The 1,063-nt window shown below is 36.1% G+C and overlaps 1 protein-coding gene across 1 annotated transcript in view; it reads left to right on the plus strand.

Moving 5' to 3' along the window:
- Positions 1 to 751, plus strand: part of ANKRD1 (ankyrin repeat domain 1) — an 8,527-nt gene extending 7,776 nt beyond the window's left edge. The window contains exon 10 of the mRNA XM_032115940.1: positions 1 to 751. The gene's annotated coding sequence lies outside the window, so the exon portion shown is untranslated.
- The last annotated feature ends 312 nt before the right edge of the window (positions 752 to 1,063 follow it).

Below are 1,063 nucleotides of genomic sequence, written 5' to 3' on the forward strand. Positions count from 1 at the left end.
GGATGAAAATGTCCTTGAACCTTGGCCTTAAGGCACTGGATAGTTGAGGTGCCTTCACTGAAAATTGCAAAAAACCTGCAAAGAAATTATTTTGAAAGACAAGTTGAGTGTTAAAATTCCACTAGCTCTAAAATGCCTTTATTTATTTCTATTTATTATTTATTTATAAGTAATTTTTAATGATCCTCAATATTATTTAAGATTTTTTTTAATAGATGCAATTGCTCTAAATGCAATCTTTGCCAGCAACATAAATCCTTTTGTCTTAAATGGCAGCCTTTTCAACCATATTAGCAACTTTCCTCGAGCCTTCCAATAGCTCTAAATAGAAAATACTTGCAACTGTTGCCTTGTCTCACTACTAAAATAACCTGTGAATTGAGTGGTGGTATGTGGAAGAGCAATGGGAGAAGGTATACTGAGGTGCCAAGCGGATTTAATGAAGTAGTTGAGGAATGGTGTTTACTCAGGGTTTGGCAATCGTGGTTGATAATGAGCTTGAGGACAGAGCTCCAACCACCACGTACCCCTTTGGACTGAAGGATTCAGATACAATGTTGTGAAGGTGAGAGGAGATGGTGTCAGGGAAGTGAATTTTTTTAAAAACTAGACTACTACTAAGTATGATGATAGAAGAATGCAAAATCAGATTATGTATATTTGTAAATTTGTACTGCTTTTTCTGTACATTTTGAACTGATCCATTTCAGATTAAATAAACAGAGTGGTTCTTTTTACTTGCTCGAGTGGATGATGGAGTGATGAGTGTGCATGAGGTAATTTTGTCTCCTTTTAAAGGAAGTTCACATCTTGTCTGCTGTAAAATTCTTAAAAATTAAAAGAAAGTCTCAGCTGTCAAGAGCAGCCATCCCTTGAGCACCTCCCTGCCACTGTTAGATAAACCCCATCTCTTTCTTATTTTGTTAAATGGAAGCACATGTGAAAGCAGGAAGACAGTATTTTGAGCAGCTAGTAAAAAATTACAGTTCCATTACTGAGTTCGATTTAAAAAATATCATTTCTTGGTTAGTCACTACAGTGTAGAGCATGAGACAGCCCCAGT

Source organism: Corvus moneduloides, chromosome 8 (genome assembly GCF_009650955.1).
Source record: "Corvus moneduloides isolate bCorMon1 chromosome 8, bCorMon1.pri, whole genome shotgun sequence".
NCBI lineage: Eukaryota > Metazoa > Chordata > Aves > Passeriformes > Corvidae > Corvus > Corvus moneduloides.